Source organism: Schistocerca gregaria, chromosome 2, assembly GCF_023897955.1.
Source record: "Schistocerca gregaria isolate iqSchGreg1 chromosome 2, iqSchGreg1.2, whole genome shotgun sequence".
In the NCBI taxonomy this organism is placed as follows: Eukaryota; Metazoa; Arthropoda; class Insecta; order Orthoptera; family Acrididae; genus Schistocerca; species Schistocerca gregaria.
The window spans coordinates 968231198-968257485 of record NC_064921.1 but is presented as its reverse complement, the minus strand read 5'-3'; the positions used below and the strand labels follow the sequence as shown (position 1 = coordinate 968257485).

The 26288-nt window shown below is 47.7% G+C and overlaps 35 non-coding genes across 35 annotated transcripts; 13 read left to right on the top strand and 22 right to left on the bottom strand.

Annotated features, from left to right (window-relative positions):
- The first annotated feature begins 126 nt into the window (after positions 1-126).
- On the top strand, positions 127-198 carry Trnap-ugg (transfer RNA proline (anticodon UGG)). Its single transcript has one exon. It is a non-coding gene; the product is annotated as a tRNA-Pro (tRNA).
- A 496-nt stretch (positions 199-694) lies between these two features.
- Positions 695-766, bottom strand: Trnaq-uug (transfer RNA glutamine (anticodon UUG)). Its single transcript has one exon. It is a non-coding gene; the product is annotated as a tRNA-Gln (tRNA).
- Positions 767-1322: 556 nt separating this feature from the next.
- On the top strand, positions 1323-1394 carry Trnap-ugg (transfer RNA proline (anticodon UGG)). Its single transcript has one exon. It is a non-coding gene; the product is annotated as a tRNA-Pro (tRNA).
- Positions 1395-1890: 496 nt separating this feature from the next.
- On the bottom strand, positions 1891-1962 carry Trnaq-uug (transfer RNA glutamine (anticodon UUG)). The gene has a single exon. It is a non-coding gene; the product is annotated as a tRNA-Gln (tRNA).
- A 556-nt stretch (positions 1963-2518) lies between these two features.
- Trnap-ugg (transfer RNA proline (anticodon UGG)) lies at positions 2519-2590 on the top strand. Its single transcript has one exon. It is a non-coding gene; the product is annotated as a tRNA-Pro (tRNA).
- Positions 2591-3086: 496 nt separating this feature from the next.
- On the bottom strand, positions 3087-3158 carry Trnaq-uug (transfer RNA glutamine (anticodon UUG)). The gene has a single exon. It is a non-coding gene; the product is annotated as a tRNA-Gln (tRNA).
- A 556-nt stretch (positions 3159-3714) lies between these two features.
- On the top strand, positions 3715-3786 carry Trnap-ugg (transfer RNA proline (anticodon UGG)). Its single transcript has one exon. It is a non-coding gene; the product is annotated as a tRNA-Pro (tRNA).
- Positions 3787-4282: 496 nt separating this feature from the next.
- On the bottom strand, positions 4283-4354 carry Trnaq-uug (transfer RNA glutamine (anticodon UUG)). The gene has a single exon. It is a non-coding gene; the product is annotated as a tRNA-Gln (tRNA).
- A 1124-nt stretch (positions 4355-5478) lies between these two features.
- On the bottom strand, positions 5479-5550 carry Trnaq-uug (transfer RNA glutamine (anticodon UUG)). The gene has a single exon. It is a non-coding gene; the product is annotated as a tRNA-Gln (tRNA).
- Positions 5551-6106: 556 nt separating this feature from the next.
- On the top strand, positions 6107-6178 carry Trnap-ugg (transfer RNA proline (anticodon UGG)). Its single transcript has one exon. It is a non-coding gene; the product is annotated as a tRNA-Pro (tRNA).
- Positions 6179-6674: 496 nt separating this feature from the next.
- Trnaq-uug (transfer RNA glutamine (anticodon UUG)) lies at positions 6675-6746 on the bottom strand. The gene has a single exon. It is a non-coding gene; the product is annotated as a tRNA-Gln (tRNA).
- A 556-nt stretch (positions 6747-7302) lies between these two features.
- Trnap-ugg (transfer RNA proline (anticodon UGG)) lies at positions 7303-7374 on the top strand. Its single transcript has one exon. It is a non-coding gene; the product is annotated as a tRNA-Pro (tRNA).
- A 496-nt stretch (positions 7375-7870) lies between these two features.
- Positions 7871-7942, bottom strand: Trnaq-uug (transfer RNA glutamine (anticodon UUG)). The gene has a single exon. It is a non-coding gene; the product is annotated as a tRNA-Gln (tRNA).
- A 556-nt stretch (positions 7943-8498) lies between these two features.
- Trnap-ugg (transfer RNA proline (anticodon UGG)) lies at positions 8499-8570 on the top strand. The gene has a single exon. It is a non-coding gene; the product is annotated as a tRNA-Pro (tRNA).
- A 496-nt stretch (positions 8571-9066) lies between these two features.
- Trnaq-uug (transfer RNA glutamine (anticodon UUG)) lies at positions 9067-9138 on the bottom strand. Its single transcript has one exon. It is a non-coding gene; the product is annotated as a tRNA-Gln (tRNA).
- A 1124-nt stretch (positions 9139-10262) lies between these two features.
- Positions 10263-10334, bottom strand: Trnaq-uug (transfer RNA glutamine (anticodon UUG)). Its single transcript has one exon. It is a non-coding gene; the product is annotated as a tRNA-Gln (tRNA).
- Positions 10335-10890: 556 nt separating this feature from the next.
- Positions 10891-10962, top strand: Trnap-ugg (transfer RNA proline (anticodon UGG)). Its single transcript has one exon. It is a non-coding gene; the product is annotated as a tRNA-Pro (tRNA).
- A 496-nt stretch (positions 10963-11458) lies between these two features.
- On the bottom strand, positions 11459-11530 carry Trnaq-uug (transfer RNA glutamine (anticodon UUG)). The gene has a single exon. It is a non-coding gene; the product is annotated as a tRNA-Gln (tRNA).
- Positions 11531-12654: 1124 nt separating this feature from the next.
- On the bottom strand, positions 12655-12726 carry Trnaq-uug (transfer RNA glutamine (anticodon UUG)). The gene has a single exon. It is a non-coding gene; the product is annotated as a tRNA-Gln (tRNA).
- Positions 12727-13282: 556 nt separating this feature from the next.
- Trnap-ugg (transfer RNA proline (anticodon UGG)) lies at positions 13283-13354 on the top strand. Its single transcript has one exon. It is a non-coding gene; the product is annotated as a tRNA-Pro (tRNA).
- A 496-nt stretch (positions 13355-13850) lies between these two features.
- On the bottom strand, positions 13851-13922 carry Trnaq-uug (transfer RNA glutamine (anticodon UUG)). The gene has a single exon. It is a non-coding gene; the product is annotated as a tRNA-Gln (tRNA).
- Positions 13923-15046: 1124 nt separating this feature from the next.
- Trnaq-uug (transfer RNA glutamine (anticodon UUG)) lies at positions 15047-15118 on the bottom strand. Its single transcript has one exon. It is a non-coding gene; the product is annotated as a tRNA-Gln (tRNA).
- A 556-nt stretch (positions 15119-15674) lies between these two features.
- Trnap-ugg (transfer RNA proline (anticodon UGG)) lies at positions 15675-15746 on the top strand. Its single transcript has one exon. It is a non-coding gene; the product is annotated as a tRNA-Pro (tRNA).
- Positions 15747-16242: 496 nt separating this feature from the next.
- On the bottom strand, positions 16243-16314 carry Trnaq-uug (transfer RNA glutamine (anticodon UUG)). The gene has a single exon. It is a non-coding gene; the product is annotated as a tRNA-Gln (tRNA).
- A 1124-nt stretch (positions 16315-17438) lies between these two features.
- Positions 17439-17510, bottom strand: Trnaq-uug (transfer RNA glutamine (anticodon UUG)). Its single transcript has one exon. It is a non-coding gene; the product is annotated as a tRNA-Gln (tRNA).
- A 556-nt stretch (positions 17511-18066) lies between these two features.
- Trnap-ugg (transfer RNA proline (anticodon UGG)) lies at positions 18067-18138 on the top strand. Its single transcript has one exon. It is a non-coding gene; the product is annotated as a tRNA-Pro (tRNA).
- A 496-nt stretch (positions 18139-18634) lies between these two features.
- Positions 18635-18706, bottom strand: Trnaq-uug (transfer RNA glutamine (anticodon UUG)). Its single transcript has one exon. It is a non-coding gene; the product is annotated as a tRNA-Gln (tRNA).
- Positions 18707-19830: 1124 nt separating this feature from the next.
- Trnaq-uug (transfer RNA glutamine (anticodon UUG)) lies at positions 19831-19902 on the bottom strand. Its single transcript has one exon. It is a non-coding gene; the product is annotated as a tRNA-Gln (tRNA).
- A 1124-nt stretch (positions 19903-21026) lies between these two features.
- Trnaq-uug (transfer RNA glutamine (anticodon UUG)) lies at positions 21027-21098 on the bottom strand. Its single transcript has one exon. It is a non-coding gene; the product is annotated as a tRNA-Gln (tRNA).
- A 1124-nt stretch (positions 21099-22222) lies between these two features.
- Trnaq-uug (transfer RNA glutamine (anticodon UUG)) lies at positions 22223-22294 on the bottom strand. Its single transcript has one exon. It is a non-coding gene; the product is annotated as a tRNA-Gln (tRNA).
- A 556-nt stretch (positions 22295-22850) lies between these two features.
- On the top strand, positions 22851-22922 carry Trnap-ugg (transfer RNA proline (anticodon UGG)). The gene has a single exon. It is a non-coding gene; the product is annotated as a tRNA-Pro (tRNA).
- A 496-nt stretch (positions 22923-23418) lies between these two features.
- Trnaq-uug (transfer RNA glutamine (anticodon UUG)) lies at positions 23419-23490 on the bottom strand. Its single transcript has one exon. It is a non-coding gene; the product is annotated as a tRNA-Gln (tRNA).
- Positions 23491-24614: 1124 nt separating this feature from the next.
- Positions 24615-24686, bottom strand: Trnaq-uug (transfer RNA glutamine (anticodon UUG)). Its single transcript has one exon. It is a non-coding gene; the product is annotated as a tRNA-Gln (tRNA).
- A 556-nt stretch (positions 24687-25242) lies between these two features.
- Trnap-ugg (transfer RNA proline (anticodon UGG)) lies at positions 25243-25314 on the top strand. The gene has a single exon. It is a non-coding gene; the product is annotated as a tRNA-Pro (tRNA).
- Positions 25315-25810: 496 nt separating this feature from the next.
- Trnaq-uug (transfer RNA glutamine (anticodon UUG)) lies at positions 25811-25882 on the bottom strand. Its single transcript has one exon. It is a non-coding gene; the product is annotated as a tRNA-Gln (tRNA).
- Between the last annotated feature and the right edge of the window lie 406 nt (positions 25883-26288).

The window sequence follows — 26288 nt, the reverse complement described above, 5'->3', positions numbered from 1 at the left end:
CACAGCTCATGTTGTAGGTGTCGGATTAAGAAACCTCTTTGAGAATATGGTCCATATTGGATGCTGCAACTAGCAAGTGCGGCAAGATTTCAGTAGGTGGCGGGGTGCACACTTGCTTCCTTGTGCGGCCTGTTGGTCTAGGGGTATTATTCCTGCTTTGGGTGCAGGAGGTCCCGGGTTCAAATCCCGGGCAGGCCCTACTTTTCACTTTCGCGACAACCAAGCAATACGATAAACTAGCGAGTCTCTGAAAGTAAGCCATGCAACAGGGCAAACTGCGTGTCGGGCCACCGGCCAATGATATTGGCAAGTGCATCTTGTGAAAAGCAATCTACGAAGCAGGATTAAGCCGTCTTCGATTACTTATATCTATACCTAAAGACTGACACGTACAACGATTCGATTCGTTTCCCAGGAACTAGTACATCGCATGCACGTTTGTTAAATTCACGCGCATGCAGCACCCAAGACGGAGACATGCTGGGGCAAGCAGCTGAGGTCGTCTTCTCGCAGTTGAACCCCTTACGTGCCGTTATTAATCCTAGTAGCAAAAGCATAAGCATTTGGAGCGTTCCCCATTCACTTGTGGACTGCTAGTAACAATTAGCATTACATGATCCTAGCTAAAATTCTGGTTATACAATTCCAACTACCAGCTCGTACACATTTCTAGAAACGATCGCAAAACAGAGTCAGGTTCCACCGAGACTCGAACTCGGATCGCTGGATTCAAAGTCCAGAGTGCTAACCATTACACCATGGAACCGGGTGCCTCTAGCAGACTTAAATTGAGCTGCATCTTGACATTAAACCGATAAGCTGCGATATATTGCATGTAGCGTCCTCAGGAAGTGTTTGCGTGGCTAATGAAGCAACCAAGTAGGCTGAAAGTGGAGGGAGCAACTTGGAATGTAGCGAGAATTCGTGCCAGTATTCGTACATGAAATGATGTCTAAGGGTCAGGTAATCAAAATCGCGGAACAGCCACTTTCGTATGGTGGATGCCTTGTGCTGGAAGCAGCCTAGCTATGAAAACAGCTATGGACACAGAGTACTGTCGAAAAGTGCTTGCTGTCACACCACGCCATCTAGTGGGCGGATGGTGCGTGACACGATAACATTTGCACTTCACACGATCGACATACTGTCACACAACTCAAGCAGCTCTTTCAGCCATCACATACACTGGTCCTCAGCACAGCTCATGTTGTAGGTGTCGGATTAAGAAACCTCTTTGAGAATATGGTCCATATTGGATGCTGCAACTAGCAAGTGCGGCAAGATTTCAGTAGGTGGCGGGGTGCACACCTGCTTCCTTGTGCGGCCTGTTGGTCTAGGGGTATTATTCCTGCTTTGGGTGCAGGAGGTCCCGGGTTCAAATCCCGGGCAGGCCCTACTTTTCACTTTCGCGACAACCAAGCAATACGATAAACTAGCGAGTCTCTGAAAGTAAGCCATGCAACAGGGCAAACTGCGTGTCGGGCCACCGGCCAATGATATTGGCAAGTGCGTCTTGTGAAAAGCAATCTACGAAGCAGGATTAACCCGTCTTCGATTACTTATATCTATACCTAAAGACTGACACGTACAACGATTCGATTCGTTTCCCAGGAACTAGTACATCGCATGCACGTTTGTTAAATTCACGCGCATGCAGCACCCAAGACGGAGACATGCTGGGGCAAGCAGCTGAGGTCGTCTTCTCGCAGTTGAACCCCTTACGTGCCGTTATTAATCCTAGTAGCAAAAGCTTAAGCATTTGGAGCGTTCCCCATTCACGTGTGGACTGCTATTAACAATTTGCATTACATCATCCTAGCTAAAATTCGGGATATACAATTCCAACTACCAGCTCGTACACATTTCTAGAAACGATCGCAAAACAGAGTCAGGTTCCACCGAGACTCGAACTCGGATCGCTGGATTCAAAGTCCAGAGTGCTAACCATTACACCATGGAACCGGGTGCCTCTGACAGACTTAAATTGAGCAGCATCTTGACATTAAACCGATAAGCTGCGATTTATTGCATGTAGCGTCCTCAGGAAGTGTTTGCTTGGCTAATGAAGCAACCAAGTAGGCTGAAAGTGGAGGGAGCAACTTGGAATGTAGCGAGAATTCGTGCCAGTATTCGTACATGAAATGATGTCAAAGGGTCAGGTAATCAAAATCGCGGAACAGCCACTTTCGTATGGTGGATGCCTTGTGCTGGAAGCAGCCTAGCTATGAAAACAGCTATGGACACAGAGTATTGTCGAAAAGTGCGTGCTGTCACACAACGCCACGTAGTGGGCGGATGGTGCGTGACACGATAACATTTGCACTTCACACGATCGACATACTATCAAAAAACTCAAGCAGCTCTTTCAGCCATCACATACACTTGACCTCAGCACAGCTCATGTTGTAGGTGTCGGATTAAGAAACATCTTTCAGAATATGGTCCAGATTGGATGCTGCAACTAGCAAGTGCGGCAAGATCTCATTAGGTGGCGGGGTGCACACCTGCTTCCTTGTGCGGCCTGTTGGTCTAGGGGTATTATACCTGCTTTGGGTGCAGGAGGTCCCGGGTTCAAATCCCGGGCAGGCCCTACTTTTCACTTTCGCGACAACCAAGCAATACGATAAACTAGCGAGTCTCTGAAAGTAAGCCATGCAACAGGGCAAACTGCGTGTCGGGCCACCGGCCAATGATATTGGCAAGTGCGACTTGTGAAAAGCAATCTACGAAGCAGGATTAAGCCGTCTTCGATTACTTATATCTATACCTAAAGACTGACACGTACAACGATTCGATTCGTTTCCCAGGAACTAGTACATCGCATGCACGTTTGTTAAATTCACGCGCATGCAGCACCCAAGACGGAGAGATGCTGGGGCAAGCAGCTGAGGTCGTCTTCTCGCAGTTGAACCCCTTACGTGCCGTTATTAATCCTAGTAGCAAAAGCTTAAGCATTTGGAGCGTTCCCCATTCACGTGTGGACTGCTATTAACAATTTGCATTACATGATCCTAGCTAAAATTCTGGTTATACAATTCCAACTACCAGCTCGTACACATTTCTAGAAACGATCGCAAAACAGAGTCAGGTTCCACCGAGACTCGAACTCGGATCGCTGGATTCAAAGTCCAGAGTGCTAACCATTACACCATGGAACCGGGTGCCTCTAGCAGACTTAAATTGAGCAGCATCTTGACATTAAACCGATAAGCTGCGATTTATTGCATGTAGCGTCCTCAGGAAGTGTTTGCGTGGCTAATGAAGCAACCAAGTAGGCTTAAAATGGAGGGAGCAACTTGGAATGTAGCGAGAATTCGTGCCAGTATTCGAACATGAAATGATGTCTAAGGGTCAGGTAATCAAAATCGCGGAACAGCCACTTTCGTATGGTGGATGCCTTGTGCTGGAAGCAGCCTAGCTATGAAAACAGCTATGGACACAGAGTACTGTCGAAAAGTGCGTGCTGTCACACCACGTCACCTAGTGGGCGGATGGTGCGTGACACGATAACATTTGCACTTCACACGATCGACATACTGTCACACAACTCAAGCAGCTCTTTCAGCCATCACATACACTGGTCCTCAGCACAGCTCATGTTGTAGGTGTCGGATTAAGAAACCTCTTTGAGAATATGGTCCATATTGGATGCTGCAACTAGCAAGTGCGGCAAGATTTCAGTAGGTGGCGGGGTGCACACCTGCTTCCTTGTGCGGCCTGTTGGTCTAGGGGTATTATTCCTGCTTTGGGTGCAGGAGGTCCCGGGTTCAAATCCCGGGCAGGCCCTACTTTTCACTTTCGCGACAACCAAGCAATACGATAAACTAGCGAGTCTCTGAAAGTAAGCCATGCAACAGGGCAAACTGCGTGTCGGGCCACCGGCCAATGATATTGGCAAGTGCGTCTTGTGAAAAGCAATCTACGAAGCAGGATTAAGCCGTCTTCGATTACTTATATCTATACCTAAAGACTGACACGTACAACGATTCGATTCGTTTCCCAGGAACGAGTACATCGCATGCACGTTTGTTAAATTCACGCGCATGCAGCACCCAAGACGGAGAGATGCTGGGGCAAGCAGCTGAGGTCGTCTTCTCGCAGTTGAACCCCTTACGTGCCGTTATTAATCCTAGTAGCAAAAGCATAAGCATTTGGAGCGTTCCCCATTCACGTGTGGACTGCTATTAACAATTAGCATTACATGATCCTAGCTAAAATTCGGGATATACAATTCCAACTACCAGCTCGTACACATTTCTAGAAACGATCGCAAAACAGAGTCAGGTTCCACCGAGACTCGAACTCGGATCGCTGGATTCAAAGTCCAGAGTGCTAACCATTACACCATGGAACCGGGTGCCTCTAGCAGACTTAAATTGAGCTGCATCTTGACATTAAACCGATAAGCTGGGATTTATTGCATGTAGCGTCCTCAGGAAGTGTTTGCGTGTCTAATGAAGCAACCAAGTAGGCTGAAAGTGGAGGGAGCAACTTGGAATGTAGCGAGAATTCGTGCCAGTATTCGTACATGAAATGATGTCTAAGGGTCAGGTAATCAAAATCGCGGAACAGCCACTTTCGTATGGTGGATGCCTTGTGCTGGAAGCAGCCTAGCTATGAAAACAGCTATGGACACAGAGTACTGTCGAAAAGTGCTTGCTGTCACACCACGTCACCTAGTGGGCGAATGGTGCGTGACACGATAACATTTGCACTTCACACGATCGACATACTGTCACACAACTCAAGCAGCTCTTTCAGCCATCACATACACTGGTCCTCAGCACAGCTCATGTTGTAGGTGTCGGATTAAGAAACCTCTTTGAGAATATGGTCCATATTGGATGCTGCAACTAGCAAGTGCGGCAAGATTTCAGTAGGTGGCGGGGTGCACACCTGCTTCCTTATGCGGCCTGTTGGTCTAGGGGTATTATTCCTGCTTTGGGTGCAGAAGGTCCCGGGTTCAAATCCGGGGCAGGCCCTACTTTTCACTTTCGCGACAACCAAGCAATACGATAAACTAGCGAGTCTCTGAAAGTAAGCCATGCAACAGGGCAAACTGCGTGTCGGGCCACCGGCCAATGATATTGGCAAGTGCGTCTTGTGAAAAGCAATCTACGAAGCAGGATTAAGCCGTCTTCGATTACTTATATCTATACCTAAAGACTGACACGTACAACGATTCGATTCGTTTCCCAGGAACTAGTACATCGCATGCACGTTTGTTAAATTCACGCGCATGCAGCACCCAAGACGGAGAGATGCTGGGGCAAGCAGCTGAGGTCGTCTTCTCGCAGTTGAACCCCTTACGTGCCGTTATTAATCCTAGTAGCAAAAGCATAAGCATTTGGAGCGTTCCCCATTCACGTGTGGACTGCTATTAACAATTTGCATTACATCATCCTAGCTAAAATTCGGGATATACAATTCCAACTACCAGCTCGTACACATTTCTAGAAACGATCGCAAAACAGAGTCAGGTTCCACCGAGACTCGAACTCGGATCGCTGGATTCAAAGTCCAGAGTGCTAACCATTACACCATGGAACCGGGTGCCTCTGACAGACTTAAATTGAGCAGCATCTTGACATTAAACCGATAAGCTGCGATTTATTGCATGTAGCGTCCTCAGGAAGTGTTTGCTTGGCTAATGAAGCAACCAAGTAGGCTGAAAGTGGAGGGAGCAACTTGGAATGTAGCGAGAATTCGTGCCAGTATTCGTACATGAAATGATGTCAAAGGGTCAGGTAATCAAAATCGCGGAACAGCCACTTTCGTATGGTGGATGCCTTGTGCTGGAAGCAGCCTAGCTATGAAAACAGCTATGGACACAGAGTATTGTCGAAAAGTGCGTGCTGTCACACAACGCCACGTAGTGGGCGGATGGTGCGTGACACGATAACATTTGCACTTCACACGATCGACATACTATCAAAAAACTCAAGCAGCTCTTTCAGCCATCACATACACTTGACCTCAGCACAGCTCATGTTGTAGGTGTCGGATTAAGAAACATCTTTCAGAATATGGTCCAGATTGGATGCTGCAACTAGCAAGTGCGGCAAGATCTCATTAGGTGGCGGGGTGCACACCTGCTTCCTTGTGCGGCCTGTTGGTCTAGGGGTATTATACCTGCTTTGGGTGCAGGAGGTCCCGGGTTCAAATCCCGGGCAGGCCCTACTTTTCACTTTCGCGACAACCAAGCAATACGATAAACTAGCGAGTCTCTGAAAGTAAGCCATGCAACAGGGCAAACTGCGTGTCGGGCCACCGGCCAATGATATTGGCAAGTGCGACTTGTGAAAAGCAATCTACGAAGCAGGATTAAGCCGTCTTCGATTACTTATATCTATACCTAAAGACTGACACGTACAACGATTCGATTCGTTTCCCAGGAACTAGTACATCGCATGCACGTTTGTTAAATTCACGCGCATGCAGCACCCAAGACGGAGAGATGCTGGGGCAAGCAGCTGAGGTCGTCTTCTCGCAGTTGAACCCCTTACGTGCCGTTATTAATCCTAGTAGCAAAAGCTTAAGCATTTGGAGCGTTCCCCATTCACGTGTGGACTGCTATTAACAATTTGCATTACATGATCCTAGCTAAAATTCTGGTTATACAATTCCAACTACCAGCTCGTACACATTTCTAGAAACGATCGCAAAACAGAGTCAGGTTCCACCGAGACTCGAACTCGGATCGCTGGATTCAAAGTCCAGAGTGCTAACCATTACACCATGGAACCGGGTGCCTCTAGCAGACTTAAATTGAGCAGCATCTTGACATTAAACCGATAAGCTGCGATTTATTGCATGTAGCGTCCTCAGGAAGTGTTTGCGTGGCTAATGAAGCAACCAAGTAGGCTGAAAGTGGAGGGAGCAACTTGGAATGTAGCGAGAATTCGTGCCAGTATTCGTACATGAAATGATGTCTAAGGGTCAGGTAATCAAAATCGCGGAACAGCCACTTTCGTATGGTGGATGCCTTGTGCTGGAAGCAGCCTAGCTATGAAAACAGCTGTGGACACAGAGTACTGTCGAAAAGTGCGTGCTGTCACACCACGTCACCTAATGGGCGGATGGTGCGTGACACGATAACATTTGCACTTCACACGATCGACATACTGTCACACAACTCAAGCAGCTCTTTCAGCCATCACATACACTGGTCCTCAGCACAGCTCATGTTGCAGGTGTCGGATTAAGAAACCTCTTTGAGAATATGGTCCATATTGGATGCTGCAACTAGCAAGTGCGGCAAGATTTCAGTAGGTGGCGGGGTGCACACCTGCTTCCTTGTGCGGCCTGTTGGTCTAGGGGTATTATTCCTGCTTTGGGTGCAGGAGGTCCCGGGTTCAAATCCCGGGCAGGCCCTACTTTTCACTTTCGCGACAACCAAGCAATACGATAAACTAGCGAGTCTCTGAAAGTAAGCCATGCAACAGGGCAAACTGCGTGTCGGGCCACCGGCCAATGATATTGGCAAGTGCGTCTTGTGAAAAGCAATCTACGAAGCAGGATTAAGCCGTCTTCGATTACTTATATCTATACCTAAAGACTGACACGTACAACGATTCGATTCGTTTCCCAGGAACGAGTACATCGCATGCACGTTTGTTAAATTCACGCGCATGCAGCACCCAAGACGGAGAGATGCTGGGGCAAGCAGCTGAGGTCGTCTTCTCGCAGTTGAACCCCTTACGTGCCGTTATTAATCCTAGTAGCAAAAGCATAAGCAATTGGAGCGTTCCCCATTCACGTGTGGACTGCTATTAACAATTTGCATTACATCATCCTAGCTAAAATTCGGGATATACAATTCCAACTACCAGCTCGTACACATTTCTAGAAACGATCGCAAAACAGAGTCAGGTTCCACCGAGACTCGAACTCGGATCGCTGGATTCAAAGTCCAGAGTGCTAACCATTACACCATGGAACCGGGTGCCTCTAGCAGACTTAAATTGAGCTGCATCTTGACATTAAACCGATAAGCTGGGATTTATTGCATGTAGCGTCCTCAGGAAGTGTTTGCGTGGCTAATGAAGCAACCAAGTAGGCTGAAAGTGGAGGGAGCAACTTGGAATGTAGCGAGAATTCGTGCCAGTATTCGAACATGAAATGATGTCTAAGGGTCAGGTAATCAAAATCGCGGAACAGCCACTTTCGTATGGTGGATGCCTTGTGCTGGAAGCAGCCTAGCTATGAAAACAGCTATGGACACAGAGTACTGTCGAAAAGTGCGTGCTGTCACACCACGTCACCTAGTGGGCGGATGGTGCGTGACACGATAACATTTGCACTTCACACGATCGACATACTGTCACACAACTCAAGCAGCTCTTTCAGCCATCACATACACTGGTCCTCAGCACAGCTCATGTTGTAGGTGTCGGATTAAGAAACCTCTTTGAGAATATGGTCCAGATTGGATGCTGCAACTAGCAAGTGCGGCAAGATTTCAGTAGGTGGCGGGGTGCACACCTGCTTCCTTGTGCGGCCTGTTGGTCTAGGGGTATTATTCCTGCTTTGGGTGCAGGAGGTCCCGGGTTCGAATCCCGGGCAGGCCCTACTTTTCACTTTCGCGACAACCAAGCAATACGATAAACTAGCGAGTCTCTGAAAGTAAGCCATGCAACAGGGCAAACTGCGTGTCGGGCCACCGGCCAATGATATTGGCAAGTGCGTCTTGTGAAAAGCAATCTACGAAGCAGGATTAAGCCGTCTTCGATTACTTATATCTATACCTAAAGACTGACACGTACAACGATTCGATTCGTTTCCCAGGAACGAGTACATCGCATGCACGTTTGTTAAATTCACGCGCATGCAGCACCCAAGACGGAGAGATGCTGGGGCAAGCAGCTGAGGTCGTCTTCTCGCAGTTGAACCCCTTACGTGCCGTTATTAATCCTAGTAGCAAAAGCATAAGCATTTGGAGCGTTCCCCATTCACGTGTGGACTGCTATTAACAATTAGCATTACATGATCCTAGCTAAAATTCGGGATATACAATTCCAACTACCAGCTCGTACACATTTCTAGAAACGATCGCAAAACAGAGTCAGGTTCCACCGAGACTCGAACTCGGATCGCTGGATTCAAAGTCCAGAGTGCTAACCATTACACCATGGAACCGGGTGCCTCTGACAGACTTAAATTGAGCAGCATCTTGACATTAAACCGATAAGCTGCGATTTATTGCATGTAGCGTCCTCAGGAAGTGTTTGCTTGGCTAATGAAGCAACCAAGTAGGCTGAAAGTGGAGGGAGCAACTTGGAATGTAGCGAGAATTCGTGCCAGTATTCGTACATGAAATGATGTCAAAGGGTCAGGTAATCAAAATCGCGGAACAGCCACTTTCGTATGGTGGATGCCTTGTGCTGGAAGCAGCCTAGCTATGAAAACAGCTGTGGACACAGAGTACTGTCGAAAAGTGCGTGCTGTCACGCAACGCTACGTAGTGGGCGGATGGTGCGTGACACGATAATATTTGCACTTCACACGATCGACATACTGTCACACAACTCAAGCAGCTCTTTCAGCCATCACATACACTGGTCCTCAGCACAGCTCATGTTGTAGGAGTCGGATTAAGAAACCTCTTTCACAATATGGTCCAGATTGGATGCTGCAACTAGCAAGTGCGGCAAGATCTCAGTAGGTGGCTGGGTGCACACCTGCTTCCTTGTGCGGCCTGTTGGTCTAGGGGTATTATTCCTGCTTTGGGTGCAGGAGGTCCCGGATTCAAATCCCGGGCACGCCCTACTTTTCACTTTCGCGACAACCAAGCAATACGATAAACTAGCGAGTCTCTGAAAGTAAGCCATGCAACAGGGCAAACTGCGTGTCGGGCCACCGGCCAATGATATTGGCAAGTGCGTCTTGTGAAAAGCAATCTACGGAGCAGGATTAAGCCGTCTTCGATTACTTATATCTATACCTAAAGACTGACACGTACAACGATTCGATTCGTTTCCCAGGAACTAGTACATCGCATGCACGTTTGTTAAATTCACGCGCATGCAGCACCCAAGACGGAGACATGCTGGGGCAAGCAGCTGAGGTCGTCTTCTCGCAGTTGAACCCCTTACGTGCCGTTATTAATCCTAGTAGCAAAAGCATAAGCATTTGGAGCGTTCCCCATTCACGTGTGGACTGCTAATAACAATTAGCATTACATGATCCTAGCTAAAATTCTGGTTATACAATTCCAACTACCAGCTCGTACACATTTCTAGAAACGATCGCAAAACAGAGTCAGGTTCCACCGAGACTCGAACTCGGATCGCTGGATTCAAAGTCCAGAGTGCTAACCATTACACCATGGAACCGGGTGCCTCTAGCAGACTTAAATTGAGCTGCATCTTGACATTAAACCGATAAGCGGCGATTTATTGCATGTAGCGTCCTCAGGAAGTGTTTGCGTGGCTAATGAAGCAACCAAGTAGGCTGAAAGTGGAGGGAGCAACTTGGAATGTAGCGAGAATTCGTGCCAGTATTCGTACATGAAATGATGTCTAAGGGTCAGGTAATCAAAATCGCGGAACAGCCACTTTCGTATGGTGGATGGCTTGTGCTGGAAGCAGCCTAGCTATGAAAACAGCTATGGACACAGAGTACTGTCGAAAAGTGCGTGCTGTCACACCACGCCACCTAGTGGGCGGATGGTGCGTGACACGATAACATTTGCACTTCACACGATCGACATACTGTCACACAACTCAAGCAGCTCTTTCAGCCATCACATACACTGGTCCTCAGCACAGCTCATGTTGTAGGTGTCGGATTAAGAAACCTCTTTGAGAATATGGTCCATATTGGATGCTGCAACTAGCAAGTGCGGCAAGATTTCAGTAGGTGGCGGGGTGCACTCCTGCTTCCTTGTGCGGCCTGTTGGTCTAGGGGTATTATTCCTGCTTTGGGTGCAGGAGGTCCCGGGTTCAAATCCCGGGCAGGCCCTACTTTTCACTTTCGCGACAACCAAGCAATACGATAAACTAGCGAGTCTCTGAAAGTAAGCCATGCAACAGGGCAAACTGCGTGTCGGGCCACCGGCCAATGATATTGGCAAGTGCGTCTTGTGAAAAGCAATCTACGAAGCAGGATTAAGCCGTCTTCGATTACTTATATCTATACCTAAAGACTGACACGTACAACGATTCGATTCGTTTCCCAGGAACTAGTACATCGCATGCACGTTTGTTAAATTCACGCGCATGCAGCACCCAAGACGGAGAGATGCTGGGGCAAGCAGCTGAGGTCGTCTTCTCGCAGTTGAACCTCTTACGTGCCGTTATTAATCCTAGTAGCAAAAGCATAAGCATTTGGAGCGTTCCCCATTCACGTGTGGACTGGTATTAACAGTTTGCATTACATGATCCTAGCTAAAATTCGGGATATACAATTCCAACTACCAGCTCGTACACATTTCTAGAAACGATCGCAAAACAGAGTCAGTTTCCACCGAGACTCGAACTCGGATCGCTGGGTTCAAAGTCCAGAGTGCTAACCATTACACCATGGAACCGGGTGCCTCTGACAGACTTAAATTGAGCAGCATCTTGATATTAAACCGATAAGCTGCGATTTATTGCATGTAGCGTCCTCAGGAAGTGTTTGCTTGGCTAATGAAGCAACCAAGTAGGCTGAAAGTGGAGGGAGCAACTTGGAATGTAGCGAGAATTCGTGCCAGTATTCGTACATGAAATGATGTCAAAGGGTCAGGTAATCAAAATCGCGGAACAGCCACTTTCGTATGGTGGATGCCTTGTGCTGGAAGCAGCCTAGCTATGAAAACAGCTATGCACACAGAGTACTGTCGAAAAGTGCGTGCTGTCACACAACGCTATGTAGTGGGCGGATGGTGCGTGACACGATAACATTTGCACTCCACACGATCGACATACTATCAAAAAACTCAAGCAGCTCTTTCAGCCATCACATACACTTGACCTCAGCACAGCTCATGTTGTAGGAGTCGGATTAAGAAACATCTTTGAGAATATGGTCCAGATTGGATGCTGCAACTAGCAAGTGCGGCAAGATCTCAGTAGGTGGCGGGGTGCACACCTGCTTCCTTGTGCGGCCTGTTGGGCTAGGGGTATTATTCCTGCTTTGGGTGCAGGAGGTCCCGGGTTCAAATCCCGGGCAGGCCCTACTTTTCACTTTCGCGACAACCAAGCAATACGATAAACTAGCGAGTCTCTGAAAGTAAGCCATGCAACAGGGCAAACTGCGTGTCGGGCCACCGGCCAATGATATTGGTAAGTGCGTCTTGTGAAAAGCAATCTACGAAGCAGGATTAAGCCGTCTTCGATTACTTATATCTATACCTAAAGACTGACACGTACAACGATTCGATTCGTTTCCCAGGAACTAGTACATCGCATGCACGTTTGTTAAATTCACGCGCATGCAGCACCCAAGACGGAGAGATGCTGGGGCAAGCAGCTGAGGTCGTCTTCTCGCAGTTGAACCTCTTACGTGCCGTTATTAATCCTAGTAGCAAAAGCATAAGCATTTGGAGCGTTCCCCATTCACGTGTGGACTGGTATTAACAGTTTGCATTACATGATCCTAGCTAAAATTCGGGATATACAATTCCAACTACCAGCTCGTACACATTTCTAGAAACGATCGCAAAACAGAGTCAGTTTCCACCGAGACTCGAACTCGGATCGCTGGGTTCAAAGTCCAGAGTGCTAACCATTACACCATGGAACCGGGTGCCTCTGACAGACTTAAATTGAGCAGCATCTTGATATTAAACCGATAAGCTGCGATTTATTGCATGTAGCGTCCTCAGGAAGTGTTTGCTTGGCTAATGAAGCAACCAAGTAGGCTGAAAGTGGAGGGAGCAACTTGGAATGTAGCGAGAATTCGTGCCAGTATTCGTACATGAAATGATGTCAAAGGGTCAGGTAATCAAAATCGCGGAACAGCCACTTTCGTATGGTGGATGCCTTGTGCTGGAAGCAGCCTAGCTATGAAAACAGCTATGCACACAGAGTACTGTCGAAAAGTGCGTGCTGTCACACAACGCTATGTAGTGGGCGGATGGTGCGTGACACGATAACATTTGCACTCCACACGATCGACATACTATCAAAAAACTCAAGCAGCTCTTTCAGCCATCACATACACTTGACCTCAGCACAGCTCATGTTGTAGGAGTCGGATTAAGAAACATCTTTGAGAATATGGTCCAGATTGGATGCTGCAACTAGCAAGTGCGGCAAGATTTCAGTAGGTGGCGGGGTGCACACCTGCTTCCTTGTGCGGCCTGTTGGTGTAGGGGTATTATTCCTGCTTTGGGTGCAGGAGGTCCCGGGTTCAAATCCCGGGCAGGCCCTACTTTTCACTTTCGCGACAACCAAGCAATACGATAAACTAGCGAGTCTCTGAAAGTAAGCCATGCAACAGGGCAAACTGCGTGTCGGGCCACCGGCCAATGATATTGGCAAGTGCGACTTGTGAAAAGCAATCTACGAAGCAGGATTAAGCCGTCTTCGATTACTTATATCTATACCTAAAGACTGACACGTACAACGATTCGATTCGTTTCCCAGGAACTAGTACATCGCATGCACGTTTGTTAAATTCACGCGCATGCAGCACCCAAGACGGAGAGATGCTGGGGCAAGCAGCTGAGGTCGTCTTCTCGCAGTTGAACCCCTTACGTGCCGTTATTAATCCTAGTAGCAAAAGCTTAAGCATTTGGAGCGTTCCCCATTCACGTGTGGACTGCTATTAACAATTTGCATTACATGATCCTAGCTAAAATTCTGGTTATACAATTCCAACTACCAGCTCGTACACATTTCTAGAAACGATCGCAAAACAGAGTCAGGTTCCACCGAAACTCGAACTCGGATCGCTGGATTCAAAGTCCAGAGTGCTAACCATTACACCATGGAACCGGGTGCCTCTAGCAGACTTAAATTGAGCAGCATCTTGACATTAAACCGATAAGCTGCGATTTATTGCATGTAGCGTCCTCAGGAAGTGTTTGCGTGGCTAATGACGCAACCAAGTAGGCTGAAAGTGGAGGGAGCAACTTGGAATGTAGCGAGAATTCGTGCCAGTATTCGTACATGAAATGATGTCTAAGGGTCAGGTAATCAAAATCGCGGAACAGCCACTTTCGTATGGTGGATGCCTTGTGCTGGAAGCAGCCTAGCTATGAAAACAGCTGTGGACACAGAGTACTGTCGAAAAGTGCGTGCTGTCACGCAACGCTACGTAGTGGGAGGATGGTGCGTGACACGATAACATTTGCACTTCACACGATCGACATACTGTCACACAACTCAAGCAGCTCTTTCAGCCATCACATACACTGGTCCTCAGCACAGCTCATGTTGTAGGAGTCGGATTAAGAAACCTCTTTCAGAATATGGTCCAGATTGGATGCTGCAACTAGCAAGTGCGGCAAGATCTCAGTAGGTGGCGAGGTGCACACCTGCTTCCTTGTGCGGCCTGTTGGTCTAGGGGTATTATTCCTGCTTTGGGTGCAGGAGTTCCCGGGTTCAAATCCCGGGCAGACCCTACTTTTCACTTTCGCGACAACCAAGCAATACGATAAACTAGCGAGTCTCTGAAAGTAAGCCATGCAACAGGGCAAACTGCGTGTCGGGCCACCGGCCAATGATATTGGCAAGTGCGTCTTGTGAAAAGCAATCTACGAAGCAGGATTAAGCCGTCTTCGATTACTTATATCTATACCTAAAGACTGACACGTACAACGATTCGATTCGTTTCCCAGGAACTAGTACATCGCATGCACGTTTGTTAAATTCACGCGCATGCAGCACCCAAGACGGAGAGATGCTGGGGCAAGCAGCTGAGGTCGTCTTCTCGCAGTTGAACCCCTTACGTGCCGTTATTAATCCTAGTAGCAAAAGCATAAGCATTTGGAGCGTTCCCCATTCACGTGTGGACTGCTATTAACAATTTGCATTACATGATCCTAGCTAAAATACTGGATATACAATTCCAACTACCAGCTCGTACACATTTCTAGAAACGATCGCAAAACAGAGTCAGGTTCCACCGAGACTCGAACTCGGATCGCTGGATTCAAAGTCCAGAGTGCTAACCATTACACCATGGAACCGGGTGCCTCTAGCAGACTTAAATTGAGCAGCATCTTGACATTAAACCGATAAGCTGCGATTTATTGCATGTAGCGTCCTCAGGAAGTGTTTGCTTGGCTAATGAAGCAACCAAGTAGGCTGAAAGTGGAGGGAGCAACTTGGAATGTAGCGAGAATTCGTGCCAGTATTCGTACATGAAATGATGTCAAAGGGTCAGGTAATCAAAATCGCGGAACAGCCACTTTCGTATGGTGGATGCCTTGTGCTGGAAGCAGCCTAGCTATGAAAACAGCTATGGACACAGAGTACTGTCGAAAAGTGCGTTCTGTCACACCACGCCACCTAGTGGGCGGATGGTGCGTGACACGATAACATTTGCACTTCACACGATCGACATACTGTCACACAACTCAAGCAGCTCTTTCAGCCATCACATACACTGGTCCTCAGCACAGCTCATGTTGTAGGAGTCGGAGTAAGAAACCTCTTTCAGAATATGGTCCAGATTGGATGCTGCAACTAGCAAGTGCGGCAAGATCTCAGTAGGTGGCGGGGTGCACACCTGCTTCCTTGTGCGGCCTGTTGGTCTAGGGGTATTATTCCTGCTTTGGGTGCAGGAGGTCCCGGGTTCAAATCCCGGGCAGGCCCTACTTTTCACTTTCGCGACAACCAAGCAATACGATAAACTAGCGAGTCTCTGAAAGTAAGCCATGCAACAGGGCAAACTGCGTGTCGGGCCACCGGCCAATGATATTGGCAAGTGCGTCTTGTGAAAAGCAATCTACGAAGCAGGATTAAGCCGTCTTCGATTACTTATATCTATACCTAAAGACTGACACGTACAACGATTCGATTCGTTTCCCAGGAACTAGTACATCGCATGCACGTTTGTTAAATTCACGCGCATGCAGCACCCAAGACGGAGAGATGCTGGGGCAAGCAGCTGAGGTCGTCTTCTCGCAGTTGAACCCCTTACGTGCCGTTATTAATCCTAGTAGCAAAAGCATAAGCATTTGGAGCGTTCCCCATTCACGTGTGGACTGCTATTAACAATTTGCATTACATGATCCTAGCTAAAATTCTGGTTATACAATTCCAACTACCAGCTCGTACACATTTCTAGAAACGATCGCAAAACAGAGTCAGGTTCCACCGAGATTCGAACTCGGATCGCTGGATTCAAAGTCCAGAGTGCTAACCATTACACCATGGAACCGGGTGCCTCTAGCAGACTTAAATTGAGCAGCATCTTGACATTAAACCGATAAGCTGCGATTTATTGCATGTAGCGTCCTCAGGAAGTGTTTGCTTGGCTAATGAAGCAACCAAGTAGGCTGAAAGTGGAGGGAGCAACTTGGAATGTAGCGAGAATTCGTGCCAGTATTCGTACATGAAATGATGTGTAAGGGTCAGGTAATCAAAATCGCGGAACAGCCACTTTCGTATGGTGGATGCCTTGTGCTGGAAGCAGCCTAGCTATGAAAACAGCTATGGACACAGAGTACTGTCGAAAAGTGCGTTCTGTCACACCACGCCACCTAGTGGGCGGATGGTGCGTGACACGATAACATTTGCACTTCACACGATCGACATACTGTCACACAACTCAAGCAGCTCTTTCAGCCATCACATACACTGGTCCTCAGCACAGCTCATGTTGTAGGTGTCGGATTAAGAAACCTCTTTGAGAATATTGTCCAGATTGAATGCTGCAACTAGCAAGTGCGGCAAGATTTCAGTAGGTGGCGGGGTGCACACCTGCTTCCTTGTGCGGCCTGTTGGTCTAGGGGTATTATTACTGCTTTGGGTGCAGGAGATCCCGGGTTCAAATCCCGGGCAGGCCCTACTTTTCACTTTCGCGACAACCAAGCAATACGATAAACTAGCGAGTCTCTGAAAGTAAGCCATGCAACAGGGCAAACTGCGTGTCGGGCCACCGGCCAATGATATTGGCAAGTGCGTCTTGTGAAAAGCAATCTACGAAGCAGGATTAAGCCGTCTTCGATTACTTATATCTATACCTAAAGACTGACACGTACAACGATTCGATTCGTTTCCCAGGAACTAGTACATCGCATGCACGTGTGTTAAATTCACGCGCATGCAGCACCCAAGACGGAGAGATGCTGGGGCAAGCAGCTGAGGTCGTCTTCTCGCAGTTGAACCCCTTACGTGCCGTTATTAATCCTAGTAGCAAAAGCTTAAGCATTTGGAGCGTTCCCCATTCACGTGTGGACTGCTATTAACAATTTGCATTACATGATCCTAGCTAAAATTCTGGTTATACAATTCCAACTACCAGCTCGTACACATTTCTAGAAACGATCGCAAAACAGAGTCAGGTTCCACCGAGACTCGAACTCGGATCGCTGGATTCAAAGTCCAGAGTGCTAACCATTACACCATGGAACCGGGTGCCTCTAGCAGACTTAAATTGAGCAGCATCTTGACATTAAACCGATAAGCTGCGATTTATTGCATGTAGCGTCCTCAGGAAGTGTTTGCGTGGCTAATGACGCAACCAAGTAGGCTGAAAGTGGAGGGAGCAACTTGGAATGTAGCGAGAATTCTTGCCAGTATTCGTACATGAAATGATGTCTAAGGGTCAGGTAATCAAAATCGCGGAACAGCCACTTTCGTATGGTGGATGCCTTGTGCTGGAAGCAGCCTAGCTATGAAAACAGCTGTGGACACAGAGTACTGTCGAAAAGTGCGTGCTGTCACGCAACGCTACGTAGTGGGAGGATGGTGCGTGACACGATAACATTTGCACTTCACACGATCGACATACTGTCACACAACTCAAGCAGCTCTTTCAGCCATCACATACACTGGTCCTCAGCACAGCTCATGTTGTAGGAGTCGGAGTAAGAAACCTCTTTCAGAATATGGTCCAGATTGGATGCTGCAACTAGCAAGTGCGGCAAGATCTCAGTAGGTGGCGGGGTGCACACCTGCTTCCTTGTGCGGCCTGTTGGTCTAGGGGTATTATTCCTGCTTTGGGTGCAGGAGGTCCCGGGTTCAAATCCCGGGCAGGCCCTACTTTTCACTTTCGCGACAACCAAGCAATACGATAAACTAGCGAGTCTCTGAAAGTAAGCCATGCAACAGGGCAAACTGCGTGTCGGGCCACCGGCCAATGATATTGGCAAGTGCGTCTTGTGAAAAGCAATCTACGAAGCAGGATTAAGCCGTCTTCGATTACTTATATCTATACCTAAAGACTGACACGTACAACGATTCGATTCGTTTCCCAGGAACTAGTACATCGCATGCACGTTTGTTAAATTCACGCGCATGCAGCACCCAAGACGGAGAGATGCTGGGGCAAGCAGCTGAGGTCGTCTTCTCGCAGTTGAACCCCTTACGTGCCGTTATTAACCCTAGTAGCAAAAGCATAAGCATTTGGAGCGTTCCCCATTCACGTGTGGACTGCTATTAACAATTTGCATTACATGATCCTAGCTAAAATTCTGGATATACAATTCCAACTACCAGCTCGTACACATTTCTAGAAACGATCGCAAAACAGAGTCAGGTTCCACCGAGACTCGAACTCGGATCGCTGGATTCAAAGTCCAGAGTGCTAACCATTACACCATGCAACCGGGTGCCTCTGACAGACTTAAATTGAGCAGCATCTTGACATTAAACCGATAAGCTGCGATTTATTGCATGTAGCGTCCTCAGGAAGTGTTTGCTTGGCTAATGAAGCAACCAAGTAGGCTGAAAGTGGAGGGAGCAACTTGGAATGTAGCGAGAATTCGTGCCAGTATTCGTACATGAAATGATGTCAAAGGGTCAGGTAATCAAAATCGCGGAACAGCCACTTTCGTATGGTGGATGCCTTGTGCTGGAAGCAGCCTAGCTATGAAAACAGCTATGGACACAGAGTACTGTCGGAAAGTGCGTGCTGTCACACAACGCCACGTAGTGGGCGGATGGTGCGTGACACGATAACATTTGCACTTCACACGATCGACATACTATCAAAAAACTCAAGCAGCTCTTTCAGCCATCACATACACTTGACCTCAGCACAGCTCTTGTTGTAGGAGTCGGATTAAGAAACATCTTTGAGAATATGGTCCAGATTGGATGCTGCAACTAGCAAGTGCGGCAAGATCTCAGTAGGTGGCGGGGTGCACACCTGCTTCCTTGTGCGGCCTGTTGGTCTAGGGGTATTATACCTGCTTTGGGTGCAGGAGTTCCCGGGTTCAAATCCCGGGCAGGCCCTACTTTTCACTTTCGCGACAACCAAGCAATACGATAAACTAGCGAGTCTCTGAAAGTAAGCCATGCAACAGGGCAAACTGCGTGTCGGGCCACCGGCCAATGATATTGGCAAGTGCGACTTGTGAAAAGCAATCTACGGAGCAGGATTAAGCCGTCTTCGATTACTTATATCTATACCTAAAGACTGACACGTACAACGATTCGATTCGTTTCCCAGGAACTAGTACATCGCATGCACGTTTGTTAAATTCACGCGCATGCAGCACCCAAGACGGAGAGATGCTGGGGCAAGCAGCTGAGGTCGTCTTCTCGCAGTTGAACCCCTTACGTGCCGTTATTAATCCTAGTAACAAAAGCTTAAGCATTTGGAGCGTTCCCCATTCACGTGTGGACTGCTATTAACAATTTGCATTACATGATCCTAGCTAAAATTCTGGTTATACAATTCCAACTACCAGCTCGTACACATTTCTAGAAACGATCGCAAAACAGAGTCAGGTTCCACCGAGATTCGAACTCGGATCGCTGGATTCAAAGTCCAGAGTGCTAACCATTACACCATGGAACCGGGTGCCTCTAGCAGCCTTAAATTGAGCAGCATCTTGACATTAAACCGATAAGCTGCGATTTATTGCATGTAGCGTCCTCAGGAAGTGTTTGCGTGGCTAATGACGCAACCAAGTAGGCTGAAAGTGGAGGGAGCAACTTGGAATGTAGCGAGAATTCTCGCCAGTATTCGTACATGAAATGATGTCTAAGGGTCAGGTAATCAAAATCGCGGAACAGCCACTTTCGTATGGTGGATGCCTTGTGCTGGAAGCAGCCTAGCTATGAAAACAGCTGTGGACACAGAGTACTGTCGAAAAGTGCGTGCTGTCACGCAACGCTACGTAGTGGGCGGATGGTGCGTGACACGATAACATTTGCACTTCACACGATCGACATACTGTCACACAACTCAAGCAGCTCTTTCAGCCATCACATACACTGGTCCTCAGCACAGCTCATGTTGTAGGAGTCGGATTAAGAAACCTCTTTCAGAATATGGTCCAGATTGGATGCTGCAACTAGCAAGTGCGGCAAGATCTCAGTAGGTGGCGGGGTGCACACCTGCTTTCTTGTGCGGCCTGTTGGTCTAGGGGTATTATTCCTGCTTTGGGTGCAGGAGGTCCCGGATTCAAATCCCGGGCAGGCCCTACTTTTCACTTTCGCGACAACCAAGCAATACGATAAACTAGCGAGTCTCTGAAAGTAAGCCATGCAACAGGGCAAACTGCGTGTCGGGCCACCGGCCAATGATATTGGCAAGTGCGTCTTGTGAAAAGCAATCTACGGAGCAGGATTAAGCCGTCTTCGATTACTTATATCTATACCTAAAGACTGACACGTACAACGATTCGATTCGTTTCCCAGGAACTAGTACATCGCATGCACGTTTGTTAAATTCACGCGCATGCAGCACCCAAGACGGAGACATGCTGGGGCAAGCAGCTGAGGTCTTCTTCTCGCAGTTGAACCCCTTACATGCCGTTATTAATCCTAGTAGCAAAAGCATAAGCATTTGGAGCGTTCCCCATTCACGTGTGGACTGCTAATAACAATTAGCATTACATGATCCTAGCTAAAATTCTGGTTATACAATTCCAACTACCAGCTCGTACACATTTCTAGAAACGATCGCAAAACAGAGTCAGGTTCCACCGAGACTCGAACTCGGATCGCTGGATTCAAAGTCCAGAGTGCTAACCATTACACCATGGAACCGGGTGCCTCTAGCAGACTTAAATTGAGCTGCATCTTGACATTAAACCGATAAGCTGCGATTTATTGCATGTAGCGTCCTCAGGAAGTGTTTGCGTGGCTAATGAAGCAACCAAGTAGGCTGAAAGTGGAGGGAGCAACTTGGAATGTAGCGAGAATTCGTGCCAGTATTCGTACATGAAATGATGTCTAAGGGTCAGGTAATCAAAATCGCGGAACAGCCACTTTCGTATGGTGGATGCCTTGTGCTGGAAGCAGCCTAGCTATGAAAACAGCTATGGACACAGAGTACTGTCGAAAAGTGCGTTCTGTCACACCACGCCACCTAGTGGGCGGATGGTGCGTGACACGATAACATTTGCACTTCACACGATCGACATACTGTCACACAACTCAAGCAGCTCTTTCAGCCATCACATACACTGGTCCTCAGCACAGCTCATGTTGTAGGTGTCGGATTAAGAAACCTCTTTGAGAATATGGTCCAGATTGGATGCTGCAACTAGCAAGTGCGGCAAGATTTCAGTAGGTGGCGGGGTGCACACCTGCTTCCTTGTGCGGCCTGTTGGTCTAGGGGTATTATTACTGCTTTGGATGCAGGAGGTCCCGGGTTCAAATCCCGGGCAGGCCCTACTTTTCACTTTCGCGACAACCAAGCAATACGATAAACTAGCGAGTCTCTGAAAGTAAGCCATGCAACAGGGCAAACTGCGTGTCGGGCCACCGGCCAATGATATTGGCAAGTGCGTCTTGTGAAAAGCAATCTACGAAGCAGGATTAAGCCGTCTTCGATTACTTATATCTATACCTAAAGACTGACACGTACAACGATTCGATTCGTTTCCCAGGAACTAGTACATCGCATGCACGTTTGTTAAATTCACGCGCATGCAGCACCCAAGACGGAGAGATGCTGGGGCAAGCAGCTGAGGTCGTCTTCTCGCAGTTGAACCCCTTACGTGCCGTTATTAATCCTAGTAGCAAAAGCATAAGCATTTGGAGCGTTCCCCATTCACGTGTGGACTGCTATTAACAATTTGCATTACATGATCCTAGCTAAAATTCTGGATATACAATTCCAACTACCAGCTCGTACACATTTCTAGAAACGATCGCAAAACAGAGTCAGGTTCCACCGAGACTCGAACTCGGATCGCTGGATTCAAAGTCCAGAGTGCTAACCATTACACCATGGAACCGGGTGCCTCTGACAGACTTAAATTGAGCAGCATCTTGACATTAAACCGATAAGCTGCGATTTATTGCATGTAGCGTCCTCAGGAAGTGTTTGCTTGGCTAATGAAGCAACCAAGTAGGCTGAAAGTGGAGGGAGCAACTTGGAATGTAGCGAGAATTCGTGCCAGTATTCGTACATGAAATGATGTCAAAGGGTCAGGTAATCAAAATCGCGGAACAGCCACTTTCGTATGGTGGATGCCTTGTGCTGGAAGCAGCCTAGCTATGAAAACAGCTATGGACACAGAGTACTGTCGAAAAGTGCGAGATGTCACACAACGCCACGTAGTGGGCGGATGGTGCGTGACACGATAACATTTGCATTTCACACGATCGACATACTATCAAAAAACTCAAGCAGCTCTTTCAGCCATCACATACACTTGTCCTCAGCACAGCTCATGTTGTAGGAGTCGGATTAAGAAACATCTTTGAGAATATGGTCCAGATTGGATGCTGCAACTAGCAAGTGCAGCAAGATCTCAGTAGGTGGCGGGGTGCACACCTGCTTCCTTGTGCGGCCTGTTGGTCTAGGGGTATTATACCTGCTTTGGGTGCAGGAGGTCCCGGGTTCAAATCCCGGGCAGGCCCTACTTTTCACTTTCGCGACAACCAAGCAATACGATAAACTAGCGAGTCTCTGAAAGTAAGCCATGCAACAGGGCAAACTGCGTGTCGGGCCACCGGCCAATGATATTGGCAAGTGCGTCTTGTGAAAAGCAATGTACGAAGCAGGATTAAGCCGTCTTCGATTACTTATATCTATACCTAAAGACTGACACGTACAACGATTCGATTCGTTTCCCAGGAACTAGTACATCGCATGCACGTTTGTTAAATTCACGCGCATGCAGCACCCAAGACGGAGACATGCTGGGGCAAGCAGCTGAGGTCGTCTTCTCGCAGTTGAACCCCTTACGTACCGTTATTAATCCTAGTAGCAAAAGCATAAGCATTTGGAGCGTTCCCCATTCACGTGTGGACTGCTAATAACAATTAGCATTACATGATCCTAGCTAAAATTCTGGTTATACAATTCCAACTACCAGCTCGTACACATTTCTAGAAACGATCGCAAAACAGAGTCAGGTTCCACCGAGACTCGAACTCGGATCGCTGGATTCAAAGTCCAGAGTGCTAACCATTACACCATGGAACCGGGTGCCTCTAGCAGACTTAAATTGAGCAGCATCTTGACATTAAACCGATAAGCTGCGATTTATTGCATGTAGCGTCCTCAGGAAGTGTTTGCGTGGCTAATGACGCAACCAAGTAGGCTGAAAGTGGAGGGAGCAACTTGGAATGTAGCGAGAATTCTTGCCAGTATTCGTACATGAAATGATGTCTAAGGGTCAGGTAATCAAAATCGCGGAACAGCCACTTTCGTATGGTGGATGCCTTGTGTTGGAAGCTGCCTAGCTATGAAAACAGCTATGGACACAGAGTACTGTCGAAAAGTGCGTGCTGTCACGCAACGCTACGTAGTGGGCGGATGGTGCGTGACACGATAACATTTGCACTTCACACGATCGACATACTGTCACACAACTCAAGCAGCTCTTTCAGCCATCACATACACTGGTCCTCAGCACAGCTCATGTTGTAGGAGTCGGATTAAGAAACCTCTTTCAGAATATGGTCCAGATTGGATGCTGCAACTAGCAAGTGCGGCAAGATCTCAGTAGGTGGCGGGGTGTACATCTGCTTCCTTGTGCGGCCTGTTGGTATAGGGGTATTATTCCTGCTTTGGTTGCAGGAGGTCCCGGATTCAAATCCAGGGCAGGCCCTACTTTTCACTTTCGCGACAACCAAGCAATACGATAAACTAGCGAGTCTCTGAAAGTAAGCCATGCAACAGGGCAAACTGCGTGTCGGGCCACCGGCCAATGATATTGGCAAGTGCGTCTTGTGAAAAGCAATCTACGAAGCAGGATTAAGCCGTCTTCGATTACTTATATCTATACCTAAAGACTGACACGTACAACGATTCGATTCGTTTCCCAGGAACTAGTACATCGCATGCACGTTTGTTAAATTCACGCGCATGCAGCACCCAAGACGGAGAGATGCTGGGGCAAGCAGCTGAGGTCGTCTTCTCGCAGTTGAACCCCTTACGTGCCGTTATTAATCCTAGTAGCAAAAGCATAAGCATTTGGAGCGTTCCCCATTCACGTGTGGACTGCTATTAACAATTTGCATTACATGATCCTAGCTAAAATTCTGGATATACAATTCCAACTACCAGCTCGTACACATTTCTAGAAACGATCGCAAAACAGAGTCAGGTTCCACCGAGACTCGAACTCGGATCGCTGGATTCAAAGTCCAGAGTGCTAACCATTACACCATGGAACCGGGTGCCTCTAGCAGACTTAAATTGAGCTGCATCTTGACATTAAACCGATAAGCTGCGATTTATTGCATGTAGCGTCCTCAGGAAGTGTTTGCGTGGCTAATGAAGCAACCAAGTAGGCTGAAAGTGGAGGGAGCAACTTGGAATGTAGCGAGAATTCGTGCCAGTATTCGTACATGAAATGATGTCTAAGGGTCAGGTAATCAAAATCGCGGAACAGCCACTTTCGTATGGTGGATGCCTTGTGCTGGAAGCAGCCTAGCTATGAAAACAGCTATGGACACAGAGTACTGTCGAAAAGTGCGAGATGTCACACAACGCCACGTAGTGGGCGGATGGTGCGTGACACGATAACATTTGCATTTCACACGATCGACATACTATCAAAAAACTCAAGCAGCTCTTTCAGCCATCACATACACTTGTCCTCAGCACAGCTCATGTTGTAGGAGTCGGATTAAGAAACATCTTTGAGAATATGGTCCAGATTGGATGCTGCAACTAGCAAGTGCAGCAAGATCTCAGTAGGTGGCGGGGTGCACACCTGCTTCCTTGTGCGGCCTGTTGGTCTAGGGGTATTATACCTGCTTTGGGTGCAGGAGGTCCCGGGTTCAAATCCCGGGCAGGCCCTACTTTTCACTTTCGCGACAACCAAGCAATACGATAAACTAGCGAGTCTCTGAAAGTAAGCCATGCAACAGGGCAAACTGCGTGTCGGGCCACCGGCCAATGATATTGGCAAGTGCGTCTTGTGAAAAGCAATCTACGAAGCAGGATTAAGCCGTCTTCGATTACTTATATCTATACCTAAAGACTGACACGTACAACGATTCGATTCGTTTCCCAGGAACTAGTACATCGCATGCACGTTTGTTAAATTCACGCGCATGCAGCACCCAAGACGGAGACATGCTGGGGCAAGCAGCTGAGGTCGTCTTCTCGCAGTTGAACCCCTTACGTACCGTTATTAATCCTAGTAGCAAAAGCATAAGCATTTGGAGCGTTCCCCATTCACGTGTGGACTGCTAATAACAATTAGCATTACATGATCCTAGCTAAAATTCTGGTTATACAATTCCAACTACCAGCTCGTACACATTTCTAGAAACGATCGCAAAACAGAGTCAGGTTCCACCGAGACTCGAACTCGGATCGCTGGATTCAAAGTCCAGAGTGCTAACCATTACACCATGGAACCGGGTGCCTCTAGCAGACTTAAATTGAGCAGCATCTTGACATTAAACCGATAAGCTGCGATTTATTGCATGTAGCGTCCTCAGGAAGTGTTTGCGTGGCTAATGACGCAACCAAGTAGGCTGAAAGTGGAGGGAGCAACTTGGAATGTAGCGAGAATTCTTGCCAGTATTCGTACATGAAATGATGTCTAAGGGTCAGGTAATCAAAATCGCGGAACAGCCACTTTCGTATGGTGGATGCCTTGTGTTGGAAGCTGCCTAGCTATGAAAACAGCTATGGACACAGAGTACTGTCGAAAAGTGCGTGCTGTCACGCAACGCTACGTAGTGGGCGGATGGTGCGTGACACGATAACATTTGCACTTCACACGATCGACATACTGTCACACAACTCAAGCAGCTCTTTCA